General features: G+C 42.3%; 1 long non-coding RNA gene across 3 annotated transcripts in view; it reads right to left on the bottom strand.

Annotated features, from left to right (window-relative positions):
- The window catches only part of LOC105489351 (uncharacterized), a 39,621-nt gene that overhangs the window by 17,127 nt on the left and 3,651 nt on the right, over positions 1-18,843 (bottom strand). For all 3 annotated transcript variants that reach the window (XR_011626470.1, XR_011626471.1, XR_011626469.1), the window contains 2 exons: positions 18,205-18,324; positions 2,979-3,043 (listed from right to left, as the gene is read on the bottom strand). This is a non-coding gene — a long non-coding RNA (uncharacterized lncRNA). The remainder of the gene's footprint in view (positions 1-2,978; positions 3,044-18,204; positions 18,325-18,843) is intronic.

Raw genomic sequence — 18,843 nt, 5'->3', positions numbered from 1 at the left:
CAAGACCCTTCAATTTTTTGCTCTTCTGACTTTTTTTTTTTTTTTTTTTTTTTTTTTGAGACAGAGTCTTGCTCTGTTGGCCAGGCTGGAGTGCAGTGGCATGATCTCGGCTCACTGCAAGCTGCACCTCCTGGGTTTACGCCATTCTCCTGCCTCAGCCTCCTGAGTAGCTGGGACTACAGGCGCCCGCCACCACACCCAGCTAATTTATTTGTATTTTTAGTAGAAGCGGGGTTTCACCGTGTTAGCCAGGATGGTCTCAATCTCCTGACCTCATGATCTGCTCACCTCAGCCTCCCAAAGTGCTGGGATTCTAGCCGTGACCCACTGTGCCCAGCCTTCTGATTATTTCTTTATTATAGCATTCTATTCTTGCTTTGTGGACACAAAAATCATCTCTTATCTCACTTTTTTTCTTCTCTCTGAATTGTTTCTATTTTCTCAAATTTATTTTTTTGTTTCTTTTCTTAGGTGTTTGTATTTCCTTTCAGAGGGAAGGTATCCTCACGTGTCTAGTGATCCTTAACTGTCTGTTCACATTTAAGTCTACAGCACTAAAAATGTGACTGGAAGTTCTGATATATGAGTTGGGTTGCCAACTCTGGGTCTTACCCCAGGTGATCTGGCTGGATTGTTTCATAGGACAACCCCCAATGTTAATACAGGATCTTTTCTCCTGGACTAGTCAGATTCATCAGATACTACATTCCTAATCACATACCTGGAAGTAGAAACTGGCTGCCAGCATTTTGAAAGTAAATTGAGAGAAGACCAGCTTCTCAAATTCAGGTAATGCCCCTCTTTTCAGTATGATATCCCCATCCTCTTACCTTCATGGTGCCATTAGTTCAGATAATAAACCTCAAAACTCTCTGTTACACTGAGGGAGGGGCAATCACCCAGTCAGAAGGAACAGAGGGTGTAACTCTGTGCTGTCCAATAGAATAAGCCTAGCCACTGTAGCTATGTAGTTTACATACATTTACATAAATTAAGTACAATTTAAAATTCAGTTCCTCAGTTGCACTAAGGAAATAGCCGTATTTCAAGTGCTCAATAACCACATGTGACTGGTAGCTATTGTATTGGACAGGGCAGATATAGAGTGTCTTCATCATTGCCAAAAGTTCTATTCAACAATGCAGGTCGAATTGCTTCTCAAATGCTCTTTTCAACCAATGCTTATGTTTCAGCCCTACATTCACTGCCACTTCCAGAAATATCTGGTATCACCAATTCATGCTGGAGGTTTTGAGGTGTAAGTCTGGATGATATATTGGCTTTTCCTGCCAGAATGGAAACTCCACACAAATCAGTGATCTTGGTTTTGTTCATTGATGAAATCCAAGGACTTAGAAGAGTGCCTGGCACATAGTAGGTACTCCATAAATATTTGTGGAATGTTGAATGAATGGCTTATTTGAGAACCAAATGAAATCTACAGCTTAAGGGATTCCATCCATAAGGGGTCTGTAGTGAGTATCTGTTATTCATGTCAGCTGCCCATATTGGAACCCTTTTACTATTCTTGGGGAGCTCCACACCTGGGGAGTCAGAGCCTTCTCCACCATAGGAGGAGATACTCACTTTCTCAGCTTCCCTTGCAGTCAGGATGCAGGAACAGGTCAAGCTTTATACATGACCTAGACCCGGAAATAGAAGCTAGTGACCCAAAGAACTAGGGATGGCCTACGATCCCTCTGGCTGAAGCATCAGCATTGCTGTGTTTTCATTGATCAGTTCTGCAGCCAAACTGGAGGAACCGTTTCTGGTGCAGAGATGGCTCCAAGCCCATTCTCTAATCCTACCCAATATCCTTTTAACTGATTCCTTTTCTGGGTTCAAAGAAGCAAAGTTAGTTTCTGTGACTAGCAAATAAGAACTCAGACCAATAAGGAATTCAGACAACCCATGTTAGGAACCTCTGGTTTAGACACAGAATAGTATAAGAAACATATAACCCAACACTTTAAACAAAGAAAACAAATTTTCTAAAATTTACCTAATGATTTTCAAGGAAATTTTGGCAAAACTTCTACAAGATTATTTTTCTCAACCTTAATGCTGGGAGTTAGTATAGACACACAGGCTAATAGAGTAAAGGGTTTTTTTTCAAGCCAGGAAAACCTTAAAAGAGTTTGCATTGTAAGTTGGAGGTATTCTTGGCCATTTTCTTGATTTAGAAAAAATATGGACAAATTTCAATGTCCCAAATTAGAAAAATAAAATTGTGACTAGATATCATCAATGCTTACTAAATAAGAGAAGGAAACCATCACTGGAGGTTATCCACAGAACTCGGTCATGAGGGAAGCTTACTTTATGTACATGTAGGTTTCAATTGCTCAACTTTTGAGCTAAGAGAAAGGCCTGAAAATAAATAATAATTGCTTTATTACTATAATAATGTTATTACCTTCAGTAAAAAATAAATAAACTACTTTTATCAAAAATTTATTTTGACTAATTTCTGTTCTTGGGATTCTGAATGTTCTCTGTTATATTTAAAAAAAACAATTTGGAGAAAAGGGACATATGCATAGCCTGAAAATATCTCCCCTAAATATTTATTAATTACTATAGTGATTTTAGTATATGTCCACAAATTCTCTGATACTCCTCACTTCAGGAAGTGGAGTTTAATTCTCTTCTGCTTGAGTGTAGGCCAGTCTTAGAGACTCAAGTCTAATGAATAAAGTACAGAAAGGGAAAAAAATGTAATTTTATAGTGGAGTGATCAGGCAGACACCATCTTAGCCAAGTGATCACGGGTAACATCACAGTGATCAGTCATTTTATTTCATATCCCCTCGCATGATATGATAAGGGGACCTCACATCTGTGGTCTTCTTTCCAAACCAGTATAATTATGGGAAAATGTCCGACAAACCCAAATTGAGAGACATTCTACAAAATACCTGAACAATATCCTTTAAAGGGACCAAGGTCATGAAAAACAAAGAGAATGAGAAACTCACCAATCGGAGGAGCCTAAGGAGACAAAACAACTATGGCTACGCAGCATGGTATTCTGGTTTGAATTCTGGAAAGAAAAAGGACGTTGGTATAAAAATTGGTGAAATCAGAATAAAGTCTGTAGTTAAAATAGTGTTGCACCAGTGGGAATTGCTTAGTTTTGGTAAGTGTTCCATGGTTATGTAAGATGTTCTTAACATTAGTGAATGGTGGCCGGGCATGGGGACTCACGCCTGTAATCCCAGCACTTTGGGAGGCCAAGGTGGGTGGATCACCTGAGACTGGGAGTTCAAGACCAGCCTGACCAACATGGAGAAACCCCATCTCTACTAAAAATACAAAATTAGCCAGGCGTGGTGGCACATGCTTGTAATCCCAGCTACTCAGTAGGCTGAGGCAGGAGAATCGCTTAAACCCGGGAGGCAGAGGCTGTAGTGAGCCGAGATCGTGCCATTGCACTCCAGCCTGGGCAACAAGAGCGAAACCCCATCTCCAAAAAAAACAAAATTAGTGAAAGTCGAGTGAAGGGTATACAGAAATTCCCCATAACATCTTTGCAACTCTCCTGTGAGTATGAAATTATTTCAAAATAAATAGCTGTTTTAAAGAATCAGTTTATTAAATAAGGCTTGGATAACAGAGGGAATACTTAAAATCTGGTTTATGGAGAGGCATTTCAAAGAACCTGATTAAATTCATGTCTTATCTAAATTTATAACCTGCATTTGAACAGGGCTTAGCAGTGCTTGGCTACTCAGAATGTCCGTCTCTGTCTCTCTCTCTCTCTCTCATTGTAGCATTGTAAATTTGTGATCTTTCACAACCCTTCTAGCAGCATTAGACTCTCCTCTGTTAAAGACCTATATACTGCAAGCTCCAGAAGAAGACTGACAAAAAACTCACATTCCAAGGCAGCTTAGCTCCCCAAGATCTATCCTCTCAGCAATCTATCATTACAACTCAATGGCTCCTTTGGGATCAGAATATCAATGTCTAAAGGATAGTTGGGACCCATTTTGCTCTGAAGGTTCTACCTGCTTCAGCCATAATTCTAACTGGGTCTTCCAAGAATCCTTTTTTAAAGTGATATAAGACATTACCACTGTATCATTCCTGTCATTATTATTATTAAAATACATCTTTTGATGCCAAGTCTACAGGCCCATTCTACAGGCTACAGTTGGGATGGAAAGAGTGCTTGCTTTGACTTTATTTCCCAGAACAATTTATAGACAAAGGCTGGCACAACATGTTCTTTGTGGTCCTACCTTCATTTAATAAGTATGTATGGAGCAACTGTGCTTGGCCATTCATTGTCCTAGGTGCTAGTGATACCAAGATAACAAAAAAGATATGACCCCTGGTACAACTACTTTGGGAAACATTTAGAAATGCCTCAGAAAGGAGAATCTGCTGATACATTGTACCTAGATGTCTCACTTCCAGCTTTATCTATCCTATTGCCAATCTTGCATATGTGGCAGAAGTTATGGGTAACAACGTTCATAGGAGCCTTGTTCATAATTGCAAAACCTAGAAACAAGTCATCAACAATAGATTCAGTAAATAAAATATAATGTATTCACAAAGTGGGATTTATACAACCATGAAAAAATGAATGAACCTTAGCAACACATATCAACAGAATAAATCTCATAAACCTAATAATGAAAAGAAAGAAGCAAGTCAGAAATGAATACAAACAGAACAATTCCATTTATATAAAGTTCAGAACCAGACCAAATTAAACAATTTAGTGCCATGGGATACATACTTAGGTGGCATTTTTTAAAGCTATAAAGAAAAGCAGGTTAATAATTAACATGAAATTCGGGATAATAGTTATTACCTATGGGGGTAGAGAGGCAGAAGAGATCAGAAAAGAACACAGGGAATATCTGGAGAATTAACAAAGTCCTATGTCTAAGGCCTGGGTGATGAACACATTTGTGCTTGATATTGAGGTCATGGTTTTTTAAACTGCACATATACATTTAAACAATCTCTTGTATATGTCTATATTCATTAAAATATATTTAAAACAGGTTTAAAATGTGCTAAAGTGAAAATCAAAGTACAAATATTGCAATAATAATAATGGTATGTGGGAGCCTTTCCTCCAAGCACCTGTTAAAAATAGATGCAATACATATACACCGTGGAATACTATGCAGCCATAAAAAAGGATGAGTTCATGTCCTTTGCAGGGACATGGATGAAGCTGGAAACCATCATTCTAAGCAAACTGTCACAAGGACATAAAAGCAAACACTGCATGTTCTCACTCATAGGTGGGAGTTGAACAATGAGAACACATGGACACAGGGCAGGGAACATCACACACTGGGGCCTGTCGGGGTGGGAGGCTGGGGGAGGGATAGCATTAGGAGAAATACCTAATATAAATAACAAGCTGATGGGTGCAGCAAACCATCATGGCACAGGTATACCTATGTAACAAACCTGCACATTGTGTACATGAACCCTATAACTTAAAGTATAACAATAAAAAAACATAAAATAAAATAGGTACAATAAGGCCAGGCACAGTGGCTCACGCCTGTAATCCCAGCACTTTGGGAGGCCGAGGCGGGCAGATCACCTGAGGTTGGGGGTTTGAGACCATCCTGACCAACATGGAGAAACCCCATCTCTACTAAAAACACAAAATTAGCTGGGCATGGTGGCGCATGCCTGTATCCAAGCTACTCGGGAGGCTAAGGCAGGAGAATCACTTGAACCCGGGAGGTAGAGTTTGTAAGAGCCCAGATCACCCCACTGCACTTCAGCCTGGGCAACAAGAGCAAAACTCTGTCTCCAAAAAAAAAAAAATTAATAAAAAATAAAGGTGCAATATAGTGTTGCCCATGCTATAACATTTTTATATACCAAGTCAAAAGGAGGGAGCAGTCAGGGAAGAATCCAAAGAGGAGGTGACCCTTGAGCTGAGAATAGTTATCCAGACAGAGCACAGTAAAAAGAATATGAGGAAATGAATGGCACAAAGGCCCAGAAAGTTAAGGGAATATATCACATTTGGGAAAGTTAAAATAATATTGTCTAACTTGCCTTGGGAAACCGGTAGATACATACAACTAGAGAGGTAGGCAAGGGAAGATTAGTAAAATATTGTACTCTTTCTAAAAGTAGAGTTTGGACTTGATTCTGGAAAGCAATGAGGTTGATCCATCATAGCAATCCTTGATCTGTTCTAGGAGTTTGGGGCAGGACTGATGATCCAGAGTGAGACCAGAGACAGAAAGAACTGACAGGAGACCACCGCAATCCACATAAGAAATGCAGTAGCTTGAACCAGGGCAGGGACTGTGGGGACGAGAAAGGGAGACAGTCTAGAGAGACTTGAGGTACAATCAACAGTATTTAGTGAGTAGTTGGATGTGGAGGTAAGGAGGAGGAAGGGGTCTAGGATGATTTTCAAGAATCTGGTTTGGATCAATAGTCTTCATTCAGAGGGCAGAGCAGGGATGTTGGTAAAGAGGGTTTTTCCTCCATCCTGGAGAAGTAGGAGAGAGAGAATGAGTCCAAGTTCATATTTAATGACTCAGCTGGCATTGAAGCTGTACAGATGCTTCTAGCTTTCTGATACGCATTGGCCTATACCCAGAGTGGAGAGAAGGAAAATTAAAGGAGAAACACCAGCTGTTTGTCTCTTTATGTACACTGTGGAAAGAGACAGAATCCCATAGCAACAGTGCAGTTCTCAGGTTGTCTCTGGTCTTAGGTACTGATGTCATCCTTGATCACCAGGGTCAATCAGGGCGTGGGGCAGCAAACCACAGAAGAGATGGCACAAGCCTCATTGTTACCAGGAAAGAAGTGGTGGTCTCACGGGGTACAGCAATGCAATAGTTTTTCTCTTGAAGTTGTCAGATTACATTGACCAAATTATGGTCTTGATTTCGTGTATCTTTAATAAATGCAAACGTATGGAGAATCCATAGGCACTTGGAGTGAGTAAATCCTTCAGTTCAGCTTTGATGGATGATCTGAATTTAGGGCTTACAATGTAGCTATTATCATTCATTCAACCTCACCCCCCTCCAAAAAGTAAAGCATCTCATCCTTATTATAAGGACTCAGAATGGTTTCCCAGCCCTGTGGGTTGTGTTTTGGTGGGAAGATGGGCAGAGAGGGGGAGGGCTGCAACACTGGCTGCCTGGGGACAGCAAGGTCAGAAGGGAGGGAGCAAGCAGCTGCTAATGTAATACCTAAGGCTCAAGAATCCTGAGCCTGCATTTCCCCCACTAGCATCAGGACAAAGCAGCTGGAACTAGACATGCCTATCTTCATGTCATTTTTTGAAGTTTAACATATTAGCTGTATAAAAATAATTTGGGATGTCATATAGTTTAGATGTACATCCCTGTTCAAATCACATATTAAAATGTAATCCTCAGTGTTGGAGGTAGGGCCTGGTGGGAGGTGAATGGATCATGGGGGTAGATTTCTCATGAATGGTTTAACACCATGAATTGGTTCAGCACTGTCCTTGTAATAGTGAGTGAGTTCTCATGAGATTTGGTCATTTAAATGTATGTGTCACCTCCCCCTTCCCTCTCTCTTGCTCCTGCTTTTGCCATGTGTATTAGTCCATTCTTGCTTACTATAAATAACTGCCTGAAACTAGGTAATTTATAAAGAAAAGAGGTTTAATTGGCTCACAGTTCTGCAGGCTGTACAGGAGGCATGGCTGGGGAGGCCTTAGGAAACTTACAATCATGGCAGAAGGTGAGGAGGAAAGCGGCATGTCATACGTGGCCAGGGCAGGAGGAAGACAGAGATGGGAGAGATACTACACAATTTTAAACAACCAGATCTCGTGAGAACTCACTCACTAGCACGAAAACAGCAAGGGGGATGTCCGACCCCATGATCTAATCACCTCCCACCAGGCCCCTGCTCCAACACTAGGGCCTACAATTGGACATGAAATTTGGGCAGAGACACAAATCCAAACCATATCACTATGTGAGATGTCTCTGCTCCTGCTTTGCCTTCCATCTTGAGTAAGAGCTCCCTGAGGCCTCCCAGAAGCAGATGTCACCATGCTTTCTGTTCAGCCTGCAGAACTGTGAGCCAATTAAACCTCTTTTCTTATAAATTACCCAGTCTCAGGTATTTCTTTATAGCAATGTGAGAATGGACTAATACAGGGTGTGAAAAAAAAAAAAAACTGAGAACTTGGGTAAAGAAACGTTTGCATTTACTCTAAATACTGGGAACTAATAAAAGAAACTGAGAAGTTAAGAAGCTAGAGTGAGCAGATCAAAGTAAAATGATTTTCCCCGATCCCCATCCAGCCCTAGATTCAATAAAATCTTTGAAGAATTGGGGTGCAGAAAGACTGAGGATGCTGGGGAGGAAGGGAGGTTCTAACGATGAGGCCCATGAGTTCTTTACACACTTGCATACACACACAGTTGCACACATATTCTTTTCCCTACATTATCAGGACACATGGCCATCTATCTGCAAGAGAATTTTCTTTTTACCAGGCACCCCACTCCCTCAAATAAAGCCTGCATCGAAACATCTCCCACTTCTGCCAATTGTGGAAAGACTACTTTTTTTTTTTTTTTTTTTTTTTTTTTGGTTTGACATCTTGAATGTACTACAGCGCAGGTGCACTTCAGGAAAAAGGAACATGCCAGCATTTATGGGGCAGGGGGAGGAGACGGTATTAAACAAGCATCGTACAATAAACCAGATAAATTTCACCCACCACCTAGTTGTGTCTGGGGCCAGCCCAGAATACAGTAATGCTGTTACCAAAGAACTCTGCATAAGTAATGTCCCTTAATGATTGCAGTAAACCTCTGTTAACTGCATTATTCCTATTTTACAGACCAGGAAACAAGCTCAAGTGTGGTTAAGTCCAGAACTTGGCCATGATCAGCAAGTAAGAGGTAGAAGCAGGACTCAAACCCAGACAGCCTGTCAACTGGCCACCAAGCATAATTATCATGCCTGCTTGGTTTCACACCCTCAGAGGTCAAGATGTTCATACCCACAGAGAACGGGAGAGAGAACACCAGGTGCATCCAGATAAATCAAGACAACGGGGGAACAGAAGATATTTCCAGTGCTCTAGGAAAAAAATATTTTCACTTAACCTGAACACTGAGTTGCAATGCAGAAGCATGTTGGGAGTGGGGGATTAACTCAGAGGAAAAGCTCCCAAGCCATCAGTAGTCAAACTTTAGAAGCCAGACTCTCCTGGGAACAGGGTATATTTGAGAAGCCATCTGTTCTCAGAACTAAAGAGCATACAGGGACAGAAATAGGTCTAGTGTCAATTAGATTTACTGGAATCAATACTAAGCTTCAGAGCTCAAAAATATCGGTCAATAGACTCAATGACCTTCCCTGTATTAGTCCATTTTTCACACCGCTGATAAAGACATACCAGAGACCACGCATCACAAAAGAGAGAGGTTTATTGGACTTACAATTCCACGTGGCTGGAGAGGCCCCACAATCATGGTGAAAGGTGAAAGGCATGTCTCACATGGTGGCAGAAAAGAGAAGAGAATGAGAGCCAAGCAAAATAAGTTTCCCCTGATAAAACCATCAGATCTCATGAGACTTATTCACTACCATGAGAACAGTATGGGGGAACCACCCCCATGATTCAATTTTCTCCCACCAGGTCCCTCCCTCAACACATGGGAATTATGGGCATACAATTCAAGATGAGATTCGGGTGGGGACACAGCTAAGCCATATCATTCCCAAACCTGCTTTCTTCCATGATTGGGAGTAGAAAGAATGTTCGACTAGGATCTAGAAGATTGGGTTCAAATTCCTGTTCAATTGTTTTCTGGCTGTGTGTTTTTAAGCATGTAGCTAAACCTCTCTGAGACACAAATATGGCAATTAAAAATCAAAAGTTTTTTAAAGTACTAGACATGAGAAAACTGGTCCAAATCACTATAGTCAAGTCATGGCTGAGCCTTGTGCCAAATGGGGATCATAATGCCCACCTTCCAGGGATGCTGCAAATGGGCAAACACATGCAGAGGTGCCAGGTTAACTATGAAGGCTACTTAAAATGATTACACTTGCCTCCACCAAAAAAAGAGGGAACCTAACCAGGAGGTCCTTCAAAATTCCTCTTGGTTATACCTTGGTCAATGATCCTTTGGTGAAAAGAGCTAATAAACTGCTTGCTTTTATTAAGTGTCTACTAGGTGACAAGCAGGGCCAGCTTCATGGGACACAACCTGTGTGGTCACACAGGGCCCTACTGTCTTTGTCTTCAGATTCATACCAATGTTTGAACAAGGAGCCCCACATTTTCATTTTGCACTGAGTCCTGCAAATCATGTAGCAGGGCCTGGTGCATGGCACTGTCCTTAGTATCCAGAACACAGCAATAAAATAGATTGGCATCCTTGAGGAGCTCCAAGCAAGTGGATTACTTTGGGAACAAATCCTACAAAGCAAACAGGACACTTACAGAAATAAATTAACTTGCGTATTTTATTCCTCAGTCCAATCTTAGATTGAAAGCTCCAAAGACTAAAGCAGTTATTTATCGTTAGGACAAGCCCTGGCTTGTTTGCACATGAAGCACACCTGAATACCTACAGACTCACCCAGCCCCACCCTTCTGAACTGAGAAGATGTTTTCCAGGACTCCTGCATCACCCTGGGGCACATTCACCCACCTATGATGTTGATAAATGAGTACCTAGAGCAGAGGTCCTCAAAGCACAGTCTCTAGACCAGCAGTACAGCATCAACTGGGAGCTTGTTAGAAATGCAAACTTGTGGCCAGGCAAGGTGGTTCATGCCTGTAATCCCAGCACTTTGGGAGGCCAAGCAGGAGGATCACTTGAGGCCAGGAGTTTGAAACCAGCCTGGGCAAGAGTGAGACCTAATCTCTACAAAAAATACAGAAAACTTAGTCAGGCCTGGTGGTGTGTGCCTGTAGTCCTAGCTGCTTGAGAGGCTGAAGCAGGAGAGCTCACTGGAGCTCAGGAGCTCTAGGTTGCAGTGAGACATGATCACACCACTGCACTCCAGCCTGGATGACAGAGCAAGACCCTGTCTTAAAACAATGCAAACTGTATTAGTTTGTTTTCACACTGCTAATAAAGACATACCCAAAACTGGTAACAAAAAGAGGTTTAATTGGACATACACTTCCACATGGCTGGGGAGGCCTCAGAATCATGGCAGGAGATGAAAGGAACGTCTTATATGGCGGCAGCAAGCAAAAATGAGGAAGAAGCAAAAGCAGAAACCCCTAATAAACCCATCAGATCTTATGAGACTTATTCACTATCACAAGAATAGCATGGGAAAGACTGGCCCCATGATTCAATTACCTCCTCCTAGGTCCCTCCCATAACACATGAGAATTCTGGGAGATACGATTCAAGTTGAGATTTCAGTGGGGACACAGCCAAACCATATTACAAACTTTCAAGCCCCACCCAAGACCTGCTGAATCAGAGACCCTGGAAGTGGGCCCAGCAATCTGGGTTTTAACCAGTGCTCCAAGGGGCCTCCTCTGCGTGCTAAGGTTTGAGAACCACAGGCCTAGGTTATCAGATCTAATCACTTTGAAATTTATTATCTTTTCTTTCCTTTTTTTTTTTTTTTTTTTTTTTTAATGCTATGAAGGGTATGTTGAGGGGAAATTGACAAGGCTGGGCCTTCCCGACATCATCCTCCACAACGCAGTCACTGGCAATTCCCAAAGACCAGGGTCTCTTTGTGTGTTTCCTGCAAAATTCAATGTAACTCACACACTTTGTTTTTGCCTGTCCATTCAAGACACAATGTAACCCCAGAGTCCCTTGTGAACACACATCCCATTTGCACATGTCAAGTATCTGATTCATTTAGACTTATCCCAATTGCTTAATGTGTGCAACAGAAGCCTCCTGGTATTCTTGATCTAAACAGCTGAGTTAATACCCTTGGACAAAGGGGGCCTGGTGTTTGGGTGAGCTCCCATGGGTCTGACAGCCACAAAGAGAAGCTTGTTGAATGCACACATAAAAAGAGAAGAGATAGGAGGCAGATACTCTGATCTTTATGACCCTCTGATTATCCTATCGGTTAGTTAAAACATAAATCCATCCCCTGACCTAACAAAACACTATTTTACTTCCTTTTACCCCATATTTTATCTTTTATAGGTAATAAAACATAAAAACCTTACAAAGGTTATGTTCTCATCAATTTTTGCACTAAATGACAATAAATTAAGTGTAGGTTACTGCAGCAGCAACATAGATGTCAGCTTAAAACTTTCTTGAAAGACAACCTCCCACCATTAAAGTTGAAAGCTGCTAATCAAACGTTTCTTGAGTAAAATTAATACCCAATTTTAAAATGGCAATGCTGGCCGGGCACAGTGGCTCATGCGTGTAATCCCAGCACTTTGGGAGGCCGAGGCGGGCGGATCACAAGGTCAGGAGATCCAGACCATCCTGGCTAACACGGTGAAACACCGTCTCTACAAAAAATACCAAAAATTAGCAGGGGCGTGGTGGCGGGTGCCTGTAATCCCAGCTACTTGGGAGGCTGAGGCAGGAGAATGGCGTGAACCCGGGAGGCGGAGCTTGCAGTGAGCCGAGATGGCACCACTGCACTCCAGCCTGGGCGACAGTGAGACTCCATCTCAAAAAAAAAAAAAGATGGCAATGCCGTTCTATTTCTTTAAGTAGTTAGGGAGTCTCTAGCCCTTTCTCTCATTTCTTAAAATCTGTTTTAGGAGTCCACAAAAAAAAAAGAATGTAAAAAAGTGAAAAATTTATTTGTTGGGAGCACACAAGAAAACTATAATTTGTGGAATCACTGAGTTTAATGTCTTTCAGCTTTTATTATAATAAACAGCCTCCCGAACCTTCATAGCACTAAATGGGTACCAGATGTATACATGCAAAATTTATTTTTTATTTATATGAAAGTCATTTAACAAATATTTGTCAAGAGGTTACATTAAATCAAGGTTAATTAAACAAGTTGGTAAACATAAAGCACCTAGAACAATACCTGGCACACAGCAAAAGCCCAGCGAGTATTAGTTATTCCTTGTGCGTTATTATTGTTGTTGCTGTTATTATGGTATGTGCTATTATGTGCTGGGTATTAGAAATACAATGACAAGCAAAACAGATATGGCTCTCCCCCTCTCCTGAAGTTCAAGTGCTAGTGGCAAAGACAGACATCAACCAAATAATCACACAAATAAATGTAAGTTACAAATTGTTACAATGAAGACATAACCCATTTCGGTGATGGGCACTAAAAACTCACAGTAGTTTCATATCGTTTTGATTTTGAAATCTCTTGGGTATTAGGGAGGTTGAAGTGGGAGGATCCCTTGAGCCCAGGAATTTGAGGCTGCAGTGAGCTATGATCATCCCACTGCAGTCCAGCCTGGGTGACAGAGCAAGGCCCCGTCTGGAAAGAAGGAAGGAAAGGAGGGGAGGGGAGGAGAGGGGAAGGGAGGGGAGGGGAAGGGAAGGGAGGGGAGTGGAGGGGAGGGGAGGAGAAGGGAGGGGAGGGGAGGGGAGTGGAGGGGAGGGGAGGAGAAGGGAGGGGAGGGGAGGGGAAAGGAGGGGAGGGGAAGAGAGGGGAGGGAGAAAGAAAGAGAGAAACCTCTTGGATAGTAATTTGGACCAAATCATGACTCTTCCTCCATTGCTTTTCAAGATCCTTCTATATTACTATGCAAATTCCAAATGGAAAATAGCCAAAAAGATATGCAAATAAATATTCATATTTCATTACTGTATCACTCAACACCAGAAATGTTTTCCACAAATTTGTAGATTAAAACTTACATTTTTTATACTGTTAACATTTTCAAATACAGAAACTGGGGTATCCCAAGAAACAAGCCTGTGGTCACATAGATATATTCAATGAAACTTTCATCAATTTTTCAGAACTTTATGAATAAATCCCAAATTAAAGCTAGGGTTTACCTCTGAGTTTGCAAACCACTTGCTTGAACCTTATGACTATTTCTAGATCGTAAGTTACTTTGTTGAAAATATTTTGTATTCCCTTCACATGTTTTTTAAGTGATAAGATAGGTTTTCTGGTGACTTCACTTAAAATCAAAAGCAGGAAAGAAAATACATGATCACAGAACGTGGAAGGCCAACTTTTTTTTTTTTTTTTTTTTTTTTTTTTTTGAGACGGAGTCTCGCTCTGTCGCCCAGGCTGGAGTGCAGTGGTGTGATCTCCACTCACTGCAAGCTCTGCCTCCGGGGTTCACGCCATTCTCCTGCCTCAGCCTCCCGTGTAGCTGGGACTACAGGCGCCCGCCACCATGCCCGGCTAGTTTTTTTTTTTTGCATTTTTAGTAGAGACGGGGTTTCACCGTTTTAGCCAGGATGCTCTCGATCTCCTGACCTCGTGATCCGCCCGTCTCGGCCTCCCAAAGTGCTTGGATTACAGGCGTGAGCCACCGCGCCCGGCCTAGGCCCATTTTTTAATAGGCCCTATTTGACAAGAGAACTGGGAAGATTCAGAAAGGCCCAGGGACATGTTGACTGGCAGAGTCACACCGCAGAGGGTGGAGCTGGAAGGAAACCCTCAGACCATCCCCTTAGCTTCTCTAGCACATGGTGGAAGGGCCAGGATTGGGGTCCAGGGGTCTGCATCTGGATCCCAGCTCCACTGCATCGTGTCTGAACTTGGGGCAGGTAGCTTTACCTTTTTCAGTCTCCTGCTCTATGAAGTGGGCAAACCACCTCATTAGGAAGCAGTGAGGATGAGGCGACAGAATGCAGGCCAGTGCTTCTCAGCAGAAACCGAAACGGCAAGCACTAGTTAGCATCAGTGCAAGCCTTTCAAAACCCTGCCTCCCGATAAGATCCAAAATTACAACTACACAAACACAAACACACTGAGACCTGGAAAGCCAGTTTCCACTGTCCACGAACTGGGGTAGAAGAACAGACCTCTCCAGTGCTTCCCATGCGCTGACCACTACCTGTTCCAGCCCGGCTGACTTCTCTCCCCTAGGGCCACCTGGAGAAGTGAGCGCTACTGCACAGGTAGTGCTCAGCCCATGGGAAGCTATTTCCTCTGAGCCTTTAGGGGCTTCTATGCCCTGACCTCTCAACTCATTCTACGCTGACCCACATCTGACAGGGTTATTTATTACTAGACTAGAAATTGTAGCTAAACCAATAGCTCGATTAGGACTTTGCAATCAATTTCTGTGTGCCTAGGAGTTTAATTCCACAGGCTAGTCATACGAAGGAAAAAAGACAGTCATCCAAAACCCTTTCATTCATCCATTTAAAACATTTATGGGCTGGGCGTGGTGGCTCACACCTGTAATGCCAGCACTTTGGGAGGCCGAGATGGGTGGATCATGAGGTCAGGAGATTGAGACCATCCTCGCTAACACGGTGAAACCCCGTCTCTACTAAAAATACAAAAAATTAGCCAGGCGCGGTGGTGGGCGCCTGTAGTCCCAGCTACTGGAGAGGCTGAGGCAGGAGAATGGCGTGAACCTGGGAGGCGGAGCTTGCAGTGAGTGGAGATCGCACCACTGCATTCCAGCCTGGGAGACAGAGCCAGACTCCATCTCAAAAAAAAAGAAAATTATGTTGTGTGTCAAGCTCCAGGCTAAACCCTAGATATAAAGATGCCTAAGACGGTCTTTGTCGTTAAGGTGTTGGCCATCTTGGGAGAGGAAGGCACTGAATAGATAATGATAACGTAGTATAATGACAAAGTTATACACGAAATGTTAAAATGTTTTTCCTTTTAGGAATTTGGAAAGTAAATACTCAGAACTTAAAGAAAAAAATATGATTCATCAATAATAACATTTTATCCTCTTTAATTAGCTAATTAATACATCAGTTGTAATAGAACCATAAAATGAAGATAAACAAAAAGAAAAATATCTATATTCTTACGTATATTATTTAATTTACATTCTAAATAGCTACTGTTAACACTTAGCTGCATGGCCTTCTGTACCTTTAAATATACATCTATTTCTAAACAAGATATAAGACCATTTCATCCCTGGTCTGATAACATGAGTTTTTCACTTATCAGTTGATATGGTTTGTCTGTGTCCCCACCCGTTATCCTAGGTGAAGTAACTCAGAAACAGAAAGTCAAACACCAGGGTCTTACTTATAAGTAAGAGCTAACGGCGGGTACACATGGACATACAGAATGGAATAGGAGACATTGGAGATTACAAAAGGCGGGAGGGTGGTGGGGGGAACGGTTGAAAATTACCTCTTGGGTACAACACTCACCATCTGGGTGATGGGTACAGTAACAGCCCAGACTTCATTACTGTGTAACATATGCATATAAGAAATCCACACTTGTACCCCCTTAATATATAAAAATTTTTTAAAATAATTTATCTGTGTGGGAAAAGTGGTGTGGAGAGGGTCTCTCTCTGTTGCCCTGTTGCCCAGGCTACAGTGCAGCAATACAGTCATAGCTCACAGCTGTCTCAACCTCCTAGATTCAAGCAATCCTCCCATGTCAGCCTCCAGAATAGGTGGAACTACAGGCACGAGCCACCATGCCCAGCTAATTTTAAGTTTTCTTTTTTTTTTTAGAAACAGGGTCTCACTATGCTGCCTGGACTGGTCTTGAACTCCTGGCCTCAAGCGATCCTCCTGCCTTGTCTTCCAAAAGTGCTGGAAGACTTGGTGCAGAGCGAGATGGCAGATAGAAGGCTCCGCTGACCATCCACTCAGCAAGCCCACCAATTTAACATCTACACCAGCAGCACTGGCATGAGTCACTGCACCTGGCTGGGATTACAGGTCTGAGTCACTGCACCTGGCCAATTTACCATTTTAAATGATTGCACAGTATTCTACTATTGGTACCAGAATTGCTTTAGCTACTCTCTACTATTGGATATTTAGACTGCTTTCAATCTTTTAGCTATCATAAATATTACAATATTCTATTCACAAAGCTCTTCAACCTAGTCCAATTGTTTTTCCAGAATAATTTCCTAGACGTGGAATTGTTGGATCAAAGGGTGTGCATCTTTAAGACTTTGATATCTATTACCAAATTGCCCTCCAGAAAGGTTGTACCATTAAACACCACCATTTCCCCATATCATCACCCTCACTGCATAGAAGCACTCTTTTTCCTCTTTGCATTTAGTATTTTTACATTTCAATGGGCCTACTGTAGCTAAAAATTTCGTTTATGACAGCATCTTTTTTAGAAGTAATGACACGTGCTGAAATTAGGCAGTTTTGAGCTGTGCCATAATTCTAGTTTTGGTGCGGGGGCATCAGTGCTTCTCAGACTCTACCATGCCTTGAGGATCTTGTTAATTGCAGATTGACTCATTAGGTCTGGGTTAGAAACTGAGTTGCTGCATTTCTAACAGGCGCCAGGGAACACCAATGCTGCTGGTCCAAGTGCTACACTTTGAGGAGCTTGAGCAATTCACTGAACTGCAAAGGGCCTCTGTTTACCCATCTGTGAAATGAAAAGCTTGGAGTATTCTGTCTTTAAATGCCTTCTTTTTCCACCCCACCCTCCGCCCCCGAGGCGGAGTCTCACTCTGTCACCCAGGCTGGAGTGCAATGGCACGATCTTGGCTCACTGCAACTTCCACCCCTGGGTTCAAGAAATTCTCCCACCTCAGCCCCCGGAGTAGCTGGGATTACAGGCACCGGCCACCATGCCCGGCTAATTTTTGGATTTTTTAGTAGAGATGGGGTTTCTCCATGTTGGTCAGGCTGGTGTTGAACTCCTGACCTCAGGTGATCCACCCGCTTCGGCATCCCAAAGTGCTGGGATTACAGGCCTAAGCCACTGCACCCAGCCTAAGTTCCTTATCTCCAACAGCGAAAGAAGTTGTCCGTTGCGCAAATATAACTAGGTGCATCCCGAATTTCTTTTCACTAGGACAATTGTGAATACCTTCTTCCCTTCATCCCGCAGGACTGCCCGCAGGTCCACAATGAGGAAAGAAAGTGTGAGGCCAACCAAGAAGCCGGCATTCAAGCAGCCACATCTCAAGGGAAAAAACACCCCTGAAACAGAACAGTCTGCTCCAACTGATATTTCTCCTGGTAGTGCATGATTATAACGATGTACATCATTTCCTCTTCCCAAAAGGAATAGATTTAACAAGAACCTAAGGCTAATTCACCCATTAAGGCAACAAAGAGTGAAATAAGGGAGGAGAATTGACAGAAATATTGCATCTCTAAATACCTTGCCAAAGAACCTGCGGAAGTCTGCTCTCGGCACAGGGAGTTTCAGCGTCCTCGACAGAATTTGACTTGTCCTGGCTACTCCCTTCTGTTCGTTTCTCCCGCATGCTTTTCTGCAACACTAAAAGGTGGGCAGGACATCATCACCCTGAACGCCTGAGCTGACTCCAGTGGCTGCCTAAAATAACGGGGAATCTATACACATCTTTTCTTGTTTACCAATGGTGTGCAAATGCTGCCATGCTAGTTCTGTAAGAACATCAAACATGTATTATCCAATCTCATAAAAGACACACTGTAAATGCTCTCTAGTTCACTTACATTATCAGATAAGACTGTGAGTGGCTGTTGGATTCAATTCTCTATTTTTGCAAGACTGGGCCGGAATTATTTATTTTTAGTAACAATGCATTCTCCCCACCTTCAAATATTTTTCTCGTCCTTCTTTCCTTTTACTGGAAGAGAGTTTCATTTGTTCACAAAACTCTTTTTCTCACTTTAATTTCCTTCAAATTCAGTCCATTTTGACTCCTAAGGAAACTTTTATGTTTAAAAAAGAACCAAACTCCTTTGCTTTTCTCTTAGATGGATGATGCCCTGCCCTGCTCTCCAGCAGCCCCTTCAAAGTTAGGAGGTTTTG

This window comes from Macaca nemestrina, chromosome 7 (genome assembly GCF_043159975.1).
Source record: "Macaca nemestrina isolate mMacNem1 chromosome 7, mMacNem.hap1, whole genome shotgun sequence".
NCBI lineage: Eukaryota > Metazoa > Chordata > Mammalia > Primates > Cercopithecidae > Macaca > Macaca nemestrina.
This window is presented reverse-complemented; position numbering and strand designations above follow the sequence as displayed.